This window comes from Pipistrellus kuhlii, unplaced genomic scaffold, assembly GCF_014108245.1.
Source record: "Pipistrellus kuhlii isolate mPipKuh1 unplaced genomic scaffold, mPipKuh1.p scaffold_m20_p_4, whole genome shotgun sequence".
NCBI lineage: Eukaryota > Metazoa > Chordata > Mammalia > Chiroptera > Vespertilionidae > Pipistrellus > Pipistrellus kuhlii.
In genome coordinates this window covers 26,126,926-26,141,424 of record NW_023425540.1, presented here as the reverse complement: position 1 = coordinate 26,141,424, position 14,499 = coordinate 26,126,926, and the positions used below count along the sequence as shown (strand labels likewise).

The 14,499-nt window shown below is 52.9% G+C and overlaps 1 protein-coding gene across 2 annotated transcripts in view; it reads left to right on the top strand.

Annotated features, from left to right (window-relative positions):
* Positions 1–14,499, top strand: part of AHRR (aryl-hydrocarbon receptor repressor) — a 70,157-nt gene that overhangs the window by 15,946 nt on the left and 39,712 nt on the right. The window lies entirely within an intron of this gene.

Below are 14,499 nucleotides of genomic sequence, written 5' to 3'. Positions count from 1 at the left end.
CGGCCGAAGGACTCGCTGACGGCCGAACCAGACGGCTCTGGTGGAAGGGGCAGAGCCGGTTCCCCCCTCTTGGCATCCCTCCCTGCCAGGTCTTGGGGCTTTCTCACAACCCCAGGGCTCCCGGGACCCGGCCGATCTGCTTCGTATCCTGCCGCTGACTGGAGTGAGCTGGGTGGCTGGCCTCCTGTGGGTGCTTGGCTGTCCTGGGTGCCTGAGGTGCTCCCCACACCGGTGCTCCAGGTCCTGCCCAGATGGCCTGGCTCAGCTCCTGAGAAGGAAATATGCTTGTCACCTTCCTTAAAACCCGCGGCTGCCACTGCCAGTGAACCAAGGGTGAACTTGGTACAAAATCATGAACTTACGGTGTTTCTTCAGGAGCAGGAAAGGTCAGGGTCTCAGCGGGCACGTGTGGACAACAGTGAGGGGTGGGGACTGCAGCAAACGGTAGAGGTCCTGCTCTGCCTGCCCCCACTTTTGTGTTTCTTTGTGCCGCTCAACAACATGCCTTGGGCCGCAGTGAGGGTGGATAGGAGGTGAGGGCTGAGGCCTGGGCCTGTGTGAACCAGGTCTTCCTACTCTGCACAGTTGTGGGAGCAGTTTGTACTGAGGTGTATCTGGAGTGAGAACCAGCCCCTGCCCACTGCTAGCTTTCTCTGCTCTTTCTGGAGATGGTGTGGGGGGGGGGGCAGTTTTCCTGAGGTCTCAGCTCTGCCCGCCATGCACTCCAGCTGGACAGCATCACCGATCCCTCCTCCATAGGCCCGCTGGCCTTTATTTCCCCTCTCGGAGCAGGAGCCCCAAGTCCTCTGGCCCCTGCTGGTCTCTGAGGGCCCCACTCTGCGTGTGAGACCACTGCACGGGTGGTCTCGGCTCCTCCCACCCGTCTCTGTTCCCACTCTGCTCCGGGACGTGGACCCCTTGGTGGTGGTGTGGGGCAGATGCTGAGCCACGCTGAGATGTCCTGTCATGGAAGGGCAGCCGTGCACACAGGCTGTGTGGCATGGGATGTGCTGAGCTGGGCGTGGTCCCGTGTGCTGGTGGCTCAGGTATGGGCCATTGCCCGGGGCTCCTCTGAGGTGTCCCTGCATTCCCGTGCCTCCCCAGGCCACTGCCTGAGCCCACTCCACACTCATGCCCGGGGACCCCTTCGACAGGCACGTGGGCTGAGATATCGCAGCCCGGCCCCTCTTCTCTGTGAGCACCCCGAGGTCCCTAGAGAAGCAGCTACAGTGGGTTCCCGTCTCCAACCTTCATAGCTGCCGGGGTCCTGGGTTCTCTCCCTGGTGCTGGCTGGGCCCACATGCAGGATTGTCTGTGTTGAGTCTGATTCTCCTTTGCGGTGTCCACAGCGTCAGGCTCATGTCCCGTCTGACCCCGGAAGTGCCTTTGTTTCCTTACATTTCGCGTTACTGGTTGCCCTGAAACCTCGGGTCTCCCATGAGCCCACAGAAACTTGCAAACTTGAACATTTCTCTCGGTGCTTTGTTGTGAGGAGGAGGTGGGGTGATGGGCTTGAGGTGTCTGTATTCCAATCGGAAGCTGGAAGTGATGTCCATTCAAGTGGTCTCGAATCACACTCCTTTCAAAGGTAAAAATCAGCAGTCGCCTGCCAGTGGGGCCTTCAAGGGAACTCGAGAGAGTGTGGCTCCAGTCCTGTGTGGGCTCGGCACTGGCCGCCAGGTCCGGGGGCTTGGAGGGGACCCGGTGTGGCAGCTTTCTGACTTGGAGTCAGGGCCCTATCCCTTCAGGGAGGAGGGTCCGTCATGGGCATGTGTGACCACTGCCACGGGGGTCCTCGTAAAGGGTGTTGGCTGTGGGGACGCCAGAGAGGGCGCCCGAATGGCGTTAACACTCAGCATTGTCCCTTGACCCTGCAATAGCCCTGGCTGGCCCCAGGGCACTGGAGTTGAACACGCGAATATGTTAGCAGCAGGAATCTCTGAATGGGAACGTTCCAGGGGTTTTGTTTCACTTTCCAGGGACTTAAATTTCCTACTGAAATGTACCAATTTTATGAACAGGAAAAACTCAGATGTGTGAAATGGCCGAGAAAACGTTCACAGCGCTGCTGCCGTCTGGGTGTGGGGCTCCCGGCTCCTTATTCTGGACCCCGCTGAGCTGGGGCTGCTGGGTAGATAGTCCAGTAATTGTTAAAATCCAGTTAGTCCAGTGACTGTTAAAATCATCACGTCGTTCCTCATGTCTGAGTGTTATAACCACACATTGCACAGTAATTTATACAGTCGAGGCTGAGCAGACTGCGGGGGCTGGGGAGCACTGCCAGGCAGCGCGGGAAGCCTGCTGTGGGAACAGGGACGGAAGGAAGGAGTTGCATCTCATCGGAAAAGCTGCCTGACTCTGAGAACCGGGTCAGTAGAAGTTACTGTGCCCTGACTGCTGGGCTGTGTTCACGGAGCTGAGAGTCCTTGCAGGGAGCACCCCGGGAAGCCCTGCAGACGCGGAGCACGTGCTGCAGGCATTCGCCATCTCTCAGAACCCTCTGCCTGGCCTGATGCTGTGGGGGGCACGTGCCCATGTCCCGGTGCCTGAGTCTCCCCTCACCAAGGCCCTGTCCCCTCACCAGGCCCCAGCCCCACGCCTGGTGCTGAGGTCAGTTTGCTGCGGTGACCAGGAACCTTATCAGGTTGTGCAGGACGACTGTGCTTTTCCAGGAGAGCTGTGATGTGATGAAGAAGTGGAGGAAGAATGAGAGCGCACCATCGCACGGGGCACCAGACCCGCCTCTGGGAAGCACCTGTTTTATAGCTGCAGCAACTGGGCTGTTTGGACAGCTCAGGCGGGTTTGGGGCTGGCCAATGGGGCGGTCAGTTCACCCACCTCCCCTGGCACACCCACGAAGACCAGACCATGGGAGAGACGGATCACTTCCTGTCTGGACCAGTCCAGCTGTGCCCAGCCTGGCCAGGGTTGGCAGTCTTTGAAAAGACTGCTGTTCCCAGGAGTTCAGACGACTGCCCAGGTGTCCACCTGATGCCTAGTTTTTAACCAGAAGCTGTGTGACAGTCCCATCTCCCAGCCGACCCCACAGCCCCCAGGGGTGCAGGCCCCCCGCCTGAGCCTGAGGGGCAGCTCCCTGTACCGCTGCAGGCCGGCCTGGCTCCAAAGCGCACAGAGATGCCGTGGGAGCGTGACACTGTCACCACCGAGTGAGATAACCAACCTGATCCCGCCAGCGCATCTTTTCTAGTAAGGATTCCCAAGGTGTACATTTTAGAGACAATTCTAAACTCTTTCCAGAATTCATTTCCACTGAGGAGCTAGAAAAAAAGTCAAGCTATAAAAATTGGATCTTAATCTGTGCTTTCTGACTCAGAAATGGGTGAATTAATTTCATTACAGCTTCTATAAAAAGTCACCTTTGGGAAGGACATGAACTGGAAAGTCTCATCTTCAAAGGGTAACAATGACCTGAAAATTTCCAGTAATGTTTAGTGTTGACTTTGATGAATTTTTAAAAGGCAGCGGGATTACTTTACTTTATTTTACTGTTTATTTTTTTGCACAGAGCAAAGGGCCGGTGCTTCCGAGTTATAAACCCTCCGCCTGTACCCAAGAGCAGAGTTTTCCACTCATAAATCTCACCATCCACCCTAGGGACCATGTGGGGGAAGGTGGGTAGAGGAGGAGCCTGAAGACCCCCTAGGTGGGGCTGGAGTGTAATGGGGTTCCTTCCAGGACATGTGGACTCTGAATGTGCGGGTCCAAGAAGCCCCTCAACCGAGTCACTTAGGCTGAGCGGTCAATTAGGCCACCCTCCCTGACAATCTCATTCGGGAGAAGGACAAGTGCCGCCCAGCAGAGAGGAGCAGCTCGCACAGATGACAGAGGGTCCAGTGTCCACGCAGGGCTGGCACGTCGACGGTGTCCCCACTGAGTCACACAGACGGGAGCGTCGTTGGGGGTCACAGACGTGTGCTCCTGATCCGGGGAGAGAAGTGCCAAGGAGAGGGGGTCAATCGCAGTGCACACAGCCGAGAAGGAAAAAGATTACAAAATCTGGAGATTCTTCTCGTTGTGACAACATGGTCCCCCCATTCTGCACGGACCCTGTGGTTGAAACTGGCCGTCTGTCCCTTTGATTCTTTGTGCTCAGCCTCTAGCACCCAATTCCACACACGCCTGTCCTGGAACCCTGACCGGATGGCCCTGGTTCCCTAGGCACCTAGGCTGGATGGGTCTGCTTCACCCCCATTGTAGGTGGGCAGGTCCAGAAGCTATTCAGCCCTGCCTATGTCCTCTGAAATTGCACTGTTGTTGGCACCTGTTTTGTCTTGGGGGCCTCAGCTCAAATTAGACCGAAAGAGTTCTGCATTAAACGAACTGTTTTAATGCAAGCGAACAGAAGAGCCGTAGTCCCACTCCCTGGCAGTCAGAGTCTAGCAGAGATGTAACCAGTCAGTCCTCCTGCTTACCAGTGTGAGAGCCCAAAATACAAGAAAAGATGGAAAATTAGGGAATACTCAGAGAACAAACGAAGTGAAGCTGAGAACCCAAGGAGAACTTCATCAAAGAAGACTGTGAAGGAAGGGAATTCCAGGTGGTGGATCTGAGATGCCAGGAGAGAGGAAGATGAGAAGGTACTAATTATGGGTACATCAGGCCCCAATTATACAAAGCAATACTACTAATACTTTGTAAGAACAAAGAGAAATAAATTCCAGCCATAAGAGCATATATATTTGGAGCAGGAGATTTGTGTTAGTCCAACAATTCTTGTATTAGTTACCTTTGGAGGTTGATTAGCTAATTATAAAATTTCCATGATAATTATCAAGATAAGCGAAATGGGATTCAACTTTCAAACTACTGGAGAGAAAAAAAAAATGGAATGAGAAATGTTTTCCGAAAGAAAAGACAAAAAAGGAGAAAAAAATATATATGAAAATGGTAGAGCAAATAGAAAGCACAAAATTCTAAGCATGTCACAAATTACAGAAAATGTAAGTGGACCAAGCATGCCAACAAGCAGTCTGGGGTTACAATGGTGGACAGCTGTGTGTGTTCAGAGAGGCCACAGGACAAGGCAGTGAGAGGATGGAGAAATGCTAACCAGAAGAAATTGGATGAAACCCATTAATGTAAAAAAAAAAAAAAAAATCAATTTGGGGTAACAAATATTACTGGAAATCATGTGTCCTATATAATGATTAGAACATTCATTTCATCAAGGAGATAAAATAATTTTAAATCTGTGTGCTTCTAATAACCTAACCTCAAAAATCAAAACAAAAATCGACAGAACTATAGGGAAAAATAATACATGAATTTATTGTCAGAGAGAAAGAGGTTAAATAATTCTATCAGTATTTAATCAAATAGATGAAAATCAGTAAAGATTATAGGCTATTTGAACAATGCAAAAAAAGCTTAATCTAATGGGTATACATAAACCACTAGAGTCTGGAACTGCAGAATTTACAAGCCCATATGAAACTTGTAAATGTATTGAAAACAGATTGGTAAATAAAGCAAGACTCAATAAATTTCAAAAGACAAAATCAATAATACATGGTAAGGCCTCAATTAAATTATGCTGGAAATCAATAATGAAAAGATGACTTGAAAAACCTCATATTTGGAAATTAACACTCTTGCAAATAACTCATAGTTTCTTTCAAAGAAGAAAATGTGGTGGAATTTAGAAAATATTTACAAATCAAAATGTGTGGGATACAACTTACACAATACTTAGAAATAAATAACCTTAAGTGTTTATATAAAAGAAGGCTGAAAATTTATGGCCTAAGCATTCAGTTTAGTAGTTTTGATTTTAGAAAAGCATAATAAACAAAAAGACATTCAATGAAAGCAAATAATAAAGGAAGATGTTCATGAAATAGAAAAGAAACATACAAGAGTTATCTTTTAAAGATCTAATGAGACTAATGATGGAGGAAAGAGAGTGTTAGGAATGTTGAGGGACACAATAGTAGAAGATGCATATATTTCAAAGATACTTTGAGGCTACCATGAACAAATTTATGCCAATAAATTTGAAAACATAAACGAGTAAAAGCCTAGAAATACAGTTTATTAAAATTGATTGAAGAAGAAGTAGAAAACCTTAATAGTCATATAACCATTCAAGAAGCCGAATAGTTATAATTCTTCCATGGAGGTAATCTAAGCCCAGATAGTTTTAAAGCAATTTCCACCAAATACTAAAGGAAAAATAATTTCACTCTATACTGAATCCTGTGGTGTTGAGTTGGAGTTGCAGGTATTGATGTGAAATCATGGATTTTGACATCTGTGGATATAGACATAAATATGTGTGCATAAAATGTTAGTATGTTCTAGCTCTGTCCACTGACGAGGTCTGGGAGCAGTGACAGTGGGTACAAGTCACATTCAGACCTTGGTATAGAGACACCATTTGTTAAAAATGAGCAAGGGTGTGTTTTCTTTGTTGTTGTTGTTGTAGTGGTGGTGTGTGTGTGTGTCTCCTTCCAGAGTTGGAGCAGGGAAAGTACAAGAGAAGCTTAGAACATTCAGGCCAGAAAGCAAGACTGTGTTCAGATTGTCATGGGGATGTTGTGGGATACAGAGCCATCAGAAGGGGCTGCACTAGCCACATCTGGAGCAATTGCAACATTAACGAGAGTAAGGATAATAATGGACTTAACCCAGTGAATAAAACAGGATTCAATAAGTCCACACGGATCAGAGAAAGCTCCTCCTTACAGCAAACTGATGACTAATAGACAGGAGACAGGATTCTGGATAGAGGACTCTAGAAGAGGTGAATTATAAACTCACCACTTGGTAACCATTGTAATAACAATTCAGGCAAGAAACATCAACAATGCTAAAATTAGCACTTCAAAGTGGGGTGAGAAGTGGGATTTTCATAGTCTTGGCCTATCTCCCAACAATATACAAATGAATTACCAAAGTAAAAAACTTAGAGTGGAGAACCCCAGCACACACTGTCCTAAGTGATCAAATTTGACCCCATCAATAATGGAATAGCTGACATCGTGCATGAGAAGAGCACACGGCTACTTCTGTCACATTCCTACTGAAGATGAATAATCTTTTTGTAAAGAGAAGTTTGAGAATAGCCAGCACTTTCCTCATAGCCACCAACCATCTCACCAGTGAGCAGAGGTGAGTAGTCAAGCAGGAGCAGGCTAGCGGGTAGCTCTGGCTGTGAGGACTGGGTGTAGCCCCGGCAGGAGGGGTGCCGTGAAGATGGGTCCCCCGCTTCTCCTGACAACCCGGACACCTGTAGTTTTCTTACAGCCACACCCCCGCTGGTCGCTCTGCTCCTCCAGGTCTTTTCATCAGTTCAGCCTGTATCTGTCCAGGGTAAAGTATGCGTGACTGATAGAGCCTGTAGTGACATGTGATTGATTTGTGAGGAAATTGAAGGTTGATGACGACTGACAGGCCAACTTCAAGTCAGAGTTACTTGCAAACCTGGGTACCTAGAGGCTTAGCCTCCAGCTTTTACTCTATGAACTTACTATGACTTCACTATACATTCATGACTCATGAATCAGAGGCTCACTGACAGCTGAGTTGGGCACTCCTCTAACTCCAGGGCGCCAACCTGGGGGTGAGTGGCTCTAGGACTGCAGTCCGCTGGGGCTGCATTGAGGACGCCTTGTGAGGCTGTCCCTCCAGGCTCTGTCCCATTTGAGCTCCACCCAGGATTCCCTCACTGTCGCGCTGTGAGGTACTGGGTCCTGGCTCATGCAGCTCGTCTTCACACCTGCACATTGTGCAGTTACTAATGGAATAAATATTCGAATTTTTAAAAGCATCGGGACACCTTTTTTGTTTGTTTTGTTTTGCAACATGTTTCTTGAACCCTCGACTTGACACCAGTGCGCATTCCTTCCGCTGTATTGAAACGTAACAGAAAACCCAAACAGTTGGCTTCTGCCAAGTGGTATGCTATGAACAAATATGGATCTGCAATGCATACAAATACTGTTCCCTTTCTTTTTCTTTCCAAAGAGCTATTCTCGGTCGCACTTAGCACTGTGGCGTGGGGATTGCAGGGCGGGTGTGTTTGCGCTACAGGACCTATGACCAAGTTTCCCCGAAGCCCCCGTGGGCTCCACGCAGGAGCGGCCTCAGAAAGTGGTTAGACGTGTAGCCTCCTGATTGGAGAAGCCAGCCTCACAGGCCGCTGCCTCCGCATTGTCACGGGCTCCGAGGAAAAGCATGTTCGGGGTTTCTTGGAGCCACATCGCAGTGTGAAATGTCTAAGGCTTGCCTGGTGCATTTTAGGAAATATGGAGGTTTCATATATGCATAACCCATAGACACCGACACGTGTGGTGATGGCCAGAGGGAAGGAGGGTGGAGGCTGAAAGGAGGACAAAGGTGGGAGCAGGGAGAGAGGAGCAGGGGCATCTGTAATAGTGTCAGCATAAAAATAAAGTAAAACACGGAAAGAAATAAAGTTCTATAGAAGTTCTTTCTATAGAAAGTTAACAACTTGATGCATAAACATCTTGGAATGTGCGTTCATTTCCTAAATACATGAAAGGCACATATTTATTTATACTCCTGAGGAGTTGTCTTCTCTAAGGGAACTTGAGCTTTCAGTGGCAGTTTTAATCCCTTCTCCCCTCAAGCTGTACCACTAAAGAGGGTGGACAGCCATTTGGGGAACGGACACCACACCAACTCCCACATGCCAGACCCTCTCCCACATGTGTGTCATGCTCTGTTAAAGCCCATCTGCACCATGTGGGTCATTCCCCCACTCATTGTTTTAACCCAAAGCAGGACATTTGCATGCTCTGTGTTCACACACACACACAAACAGCGTCCACTATACCCAGCATTCACACACAGAGACACACAGAGCATTCACACACAGTGTTCACACACAGTGTTCACACACACAGCATTCACACATACAACATTCACACACAGCATTCACACACACAGCATTCATACACACAGCATTCACACAGTGTCCACAATGTGTTCAAACACAGCTTTTATACACACACATACAAAGTGTTCACACTCAGCGTTCACACATATGACATTCACACACAGCATTCACAAACACAACATACACACAGTGTTCAAACACAAAGCATTCATACAGACTCACAGTATTCACAAACAGCATTCACACACAGAGCATTCACACACAGAGCACACACACACACACACACACACACACAGTTCCCATAGGCTCTGCTGGTTACTCCCGCTCTGTGGTCCCTCCCTTCTGTTTTTGTGTGTTTTGTTTTTACTACTGGGAGGGGCACTGCCTAGGGAGGGGGCGCCTGCTAGGCAGTGGGGAGGCCAGTGGGCTTGCCCCCTCACCTTGCCCCCTGTGTTGCTCTTGGGGTCTCCTCCAGACCAGGCTGCAGCCAGGTGAAATGGGCACAGAGGAGAGGGGTCACTGACTTTCCTTCAGAAACTCCCCATCCACCCGCACGCTGGGGCAGATGGTGGAGCCTGCAGGTGAAGTGCCTGCTGGGAATGCTTTTCATTAAAACGGGTGAGGCCCCCACAGATCCACAGAGGGAGCTCTTGGGTAGAGGAGAGCGGCTGAGAGGCCCATCCTCCCGGGACAGACAGGACAGGCCAGCACGAGCCAACATGTCCTCAAGTTCTCACTCTGTGGGAGAGGACAGACACAGCTCTGTGATGCTCCGAGCTCCCCCAGACCCACAGGGGGCACCTGGACAGCATTCTGCTCCCTCTTAACTGGTGCCACGTGTTTTCTGGGAGAGCTGGCAGCTCTCTGGGATCCGCATCATCCCGGCCCCTCCCCAGACACTCGCCTGGGCTGACGAACCACGTGTGCTGGACCCGCCTGCTTTATGGGCTACGGTGTGTGTGTCCCTTGCCTATTTGTAGCCGTGTGCACACAGCAGGCTGTCCAAAGCACTATGATCCTTCCAGAACTGCCAGGCGCCCTCCGTCTCTCCCTGTGCACTTTGAGGTGAAGGCTGCCTTTCCTGCCACCCACCTGAGCGCTCGACTTATTGGGGGGACTCCACCTCTTTGGGGTGGTTAGGAGAAAGCTGTGCTTGTCCGGGTCTCCTGCACAGAGAACCTTCGGGTGGGATCCAGTGCTTCCGCTGCCCTCCCCATGCAGAGCCCGGCAGGTGTCTGACACTAAGCACAGATGCTTGGAGTGACAGGAAGGATCAGTTGTCTGCACCCCAGATGCAGGCAACACAATCAGTACAGAAGGGAACTGAGGCCAGGAGCTTCCTCTACAAATACAGTCTGTAGCCATCAAGAAACCTAAATACATGTAAACTTCATGTTCCTCTTCCAACGCAAAGCCAGGGCTTTATCTTTCGGTTCTTAGGAAGTGGAGACTGAAGGAATTGGGACAGCTGTGAGGTGGAGACCCCCTAACGTGATGTCAGTGAAGGTGCTTGTGTAGACACAGGAAGGATGGGGAGCAGAGATCAGAGGTGGAGCACCCCTCTCTGCAACCTCACCTCCTCCTCCTCCTGACCTCCCACAGAGTACTGGCCCCACCCCCCTGCATTTATTTGCCTCTCTCCCTCACCTGGAGCACCGCCTTTCCTCCAGCACCTTCCTTTTCTTCCTCCTCTGGTGTACCCTCCCTCCCTTGTAGCACCTGCGCTCTCTCCCTATCCTTTCTCCCTCCCTCCCCCTGATCACCTGTTCTCTCCCCCCTCCCTCCCTTCTCCCTCCCTTGGATAACCTGTTTTTCCCCCCTTCCTTCCTCCCCTCCCTCCCCTCTCCCTCCCCTGGAGCACATGTCCTCTCCCCCAGAACCTTCCTTCCGTTCCTCCTTTCCTCCCTCCCCTGGATCACCTGTCCTCTCCCCCAGAAGCTCCCCTCCCTCCCTCCCCCACCATCTGCTCTCCCTGCCAGGCCCTGGTTGTTCACTCCCCTGCGTCTGGTTGCACTTCACTGCGCTGGACTCACAAACATGCCCAGCACTTACGGAGAGAGCAAGTGTCCGTGAGGTCACCGTCAACTCCTGGACTCATGTAGCCCCTGGGTCCCTGGAGAGGCCTCACCACAGTTACCAAGAAGGGGCAGCCACTCCCATTGTCTTGGCCCAGGTCCCCCCCCCCCCCCCCCCCCCCCCCTCCCAGGTACCAGTTTCTTAGCTGCACAAAGGGGACAGGCCACTTTCAGTGCACCTGGTGAGTGGCCCTTGTATATGGGCTGCCAGGGACCCTGCCCTGCAAGATGTGTAACCATGTGGTCACAATCTGCAGACTTTGGTAACTACCCTTCTTAGTCAACGCAGGCTATATAGACAAGTTGGCTTGTAGACAGCAGACCCTGGTGCCTCACATTCTGAAGCTGGACGTCCGAGCAAAGCCCAGCCTGCCGACGTGGCCGGGTTCTGGCGAAACCTATTCCAGTAGCAGATGCCACCTTCTCTCTGTCCTCACAGCCAGGAGAGGCAGGAGCTCTGTGGCCTCTTCTTTAGGGGCACTGACTGCATTCATGGAGCGCCACCCTCACGGCTCAATCAGCTCCCAAAGCCCCGCCTCCAAATACAGCTTGGGGTGAGGTTTCAACACATGAATTTTGGGGGGAACACACATTCAGTCAATAGCACCACCTTCCTGTGGCGTGAGCCGCAATTCGGTGCAGAAGCAGAACAGGAAGGTGTTTTGGGGCCCCTGCTGCCCAAGCTGCAGAAGGCACGTTAGGTGTACGGCCTCGTTGGACCCTGACTTACAGGGGGTCCTGGGAGGCTGCTCTAAGCTTGTCTCCCTGTGCTGAGCACAACTCCCAGGGGCCTGTGGAAGTTAGCTTCCAGTGAGATGGACCGAAGTGGGGCCACGGCCGTGCCAGCTGCCTGCAGAGGGACAGGAGGAGGTGTGGAGGTGGGCTCTGACCTCTGAGGGCCTGGGGCAGGAGGCTGAGCTCTGGGGGCCAGCAGGCTGCTGGGCCAGGGCTGGAGGAAGAAACATCCTGATGACACTTGCTGCGGGTGCCACCCCAAGCGTGGAGGTCAGGTCACAGAGCAGCACCCTTGGGGCTCCGACTTGATGATGAAATAGTACCAGGTTTTCCTGGGTATGTGTTCCATTCAGAGCAGGGACTGGGGTGTGGACATGGACCAGCCCTCGCTAGGAGCTGCAGCTGGCGAGAACCGGGTTTTCAGTCCAGCCTCCTGTGAAAGCCCTGGGCGACAGGAGTCCTGTACTCCAACCCACAGACAGCCCCTTGCATCCCACATTCAGGGCATCCCTCATCCTGGGCTCATTGGTCCGGGACGCACCTGCATGGAGTCATTTATGCTGCACCCAACTGTCCACTAAGGAGTTGGCTTCATCTGAGCTGAGAGCAAAGAGGCATCACAGCACTGTCCAGAGTCGGGGTGGGGGGTGGGGGTGAGTATCTGGACTTCTACCAGGAGCACTTGCACCATCACTGGCCAGACTTAGGCATATGACCCCTAAGCAGCCACTAGTGGGGGGTCTGGGCGCCCGTGGAACATGGTTCAGCTCAGGGTCACACCTTGCCCTGATTTCTCCTTTGTGCAAAGGAGAGAGAGGTTCTTAGCAAGTAGGGTGGGGGGTATGGGTTGGAGGCCAGCAGATAGGGTGCAGTCAGCTCCATTCTGGGTCTCAAAGGGAAGCCTCTAACTAGCAGTGGGGCTGGGGTCTGTCGGCTGGCACCCCTGCCCACAGCCCACTTTTGCTCAGCTCCCCTCCCAGGTCAGACCCTCAGGTCTGAGTCAGGGAGAGAGTGACTCAGGAGAGAAGCCCTGAGATGGAGTAGGCCCAGGGTGATAGGCAGTGCTGAGGCCAGGAGCTGCAGGAGGGGGCCTTGGGGTGCCTGTAGGGGGTGGGGATGAGGCCTGTTCCCTGCAACCCCCTTGCTTTCACCACCTTCACTCCCTGGTAACGGGAATGACTTAACCTGGAGCCCTTTGGCCCCCTGTGACCCCCCCTCCCCTGCCCCCATTGGAATTAGCCAGCATCCTGGGCACCCCTGAACTGGGGACCTGGGGAGTGAGGGGCAGGCCCTGCCAGACCAGGGATTTGGGGAAAGCTGCCCCCTGCGAATTGGAATAGCATTCGGTTTCTTTCTGTCTTGCCTCAGGCCTGGGGGTGGGGGTGGCGGCTTTGCTCGCACGCGAGGCCCTGGCCGGAGTCCAGGCTGCTGTCACTGCGCTGAGGCCCCATCGCGTGACAGGACCCGAGGAGGCCGCTGGGTGTGGCCCGGAATGCGGCTGCGGAGGAGGGAAGTGGGGGTGCCCGCGGCCCAGGGAGGGGGACCCGCGGTGCGGGGGGCGGGGTGGGGGAGGAGCTGTGTCCAGGTGCAGAGTAGTGTGGAGGAGGGAAGTGGGGGGTGCCTGCTGTATAGGGGAGTGAGGGGAGAGGGAGGACGCGTTGCTGAGGGGGTGGTACCCTGGTGAAGAGATGTGGGGGAAGTCAATGCGTGGGGGTGGGGGGTGGGGGCGGTGTCCAAGTGTAGAAAGATGCGGGGTCAGGGAGAAATGAGCAGTTGGGGCGCCCCTCCCCCCGCAACTTTTTATTCCCCCTCTCCCCCCCCCCCCCCCCCAGTGAGCTGTGGCCCCTGTGCATCTGGGAGTGCGCTGTGTGCACTGCAGTGCGGGGCAGGGTCCCCGCGGTGGGGGGGTGGGGAGTGGGGGGAAGGGGTCAGTGGCTGCGTCTGCGGTGATGTCACAGCCTGGGGTCCACCCCCAGCCTCGCAGCTGTAGGATCAGCATCCCCCTCCCCCACGGGGTCTGCTGGCCAGAGAGGAGGAGGGCAGGGACAGCCCAGCCCCAAACAGACCTCCCTTCCCTCAATTCAAGGGAGGCGCCGGGGAGGGATGGGGGCAAGGAGCTGACTCGAGCTAGGGTGAGGGTGGCGGCGACTTGCAAAGGAGTTTGCTGAACGGGAGGGCTTGGTGGTCTGCGTCTGTGGCCTGTGACCTGGATGCACTGAGGTGGGGGTCCTGCCATCCCCCTGCATCACTCCTGGCCTTTACTGAGCCCCAAATCCTCCCAGGCCCTGTGGGCTCCTCCCCCAGCCCCAAGCCCTAACTGGTAGGACTGTCTGGGTGGCCTGGGAAGCCAGGCCTGGCAGGAGGGGCTGCCTGGAGGGATGGGGGAGGGGAAAGATGGGGGAGGAGAGACCTCCTTGTCTAATTCCCACACAGACTTCTCCTGGGTCTTTCTTGGTCTGTGTCTGTAGAACACACACTGACAGAGCCTTCTGAGACCCGGAGGTCCCTTCAGGGGAAGCGCTGCTCCCGGGTCTCTCCTGGGGAACAGAGAGCCTTCCGGCTGCTGAACCTGTGCTGAGAGAGCAGGGTGCATACCAGAGGGGATTAAAAAACAGTCTCTTTGAAGGTCTCAGAGCTCAGCCTGTCTGCTGAGTGGGAACTTGGTGGCTGAGAGAGTGGCTGGTAGCAGACACCCTGGGTGTATTTGTCAGGGCCACCTCCCCCCTGGGGTGACTGCTCCCATCTCCAGAAATACACCTGGCTTCTGGGAGGAAATGGGTTCCTTTCGTGTTATATTCAGCACAGTGA